Genomic DNA, 211 nt, shown 5'->3' on the forward strand with positions numbered 1-211 from the left:
ACTGGTGGAGTCTTAATTGAAATCCCCAACCTAGGAAAAATCACTCGACGTCTCGCGTTTCGTATGAATATCCCATCATCGGTTTTAATTCTAGAGTGGTGGGTATTGTGCATTTTTATTACTTTTTATATCTTATGTTTTTTTTTACTTCCATACAATTTTTAGTTAGATTAATTTTTCATAGCCAAATATTATTTATTTACTTGGTTTT

Source organism: Theobroma umbraticum, unplaced genomic scaffold (assembly GCF_002168275.2).
Source record: "Theobroma umbraticum cultivar Fairchild unplaced genomic scaffold, ASM216827v3 scaffold_182.0, whole genome shotgun sequence".
NCBI classification, from domain to species: Eukaryota; Viridiplantae; Streptophyta; class Magnoliopsida; order Malvales; family Malvaceae; genus Theobroma; species Theobroma umbraticum.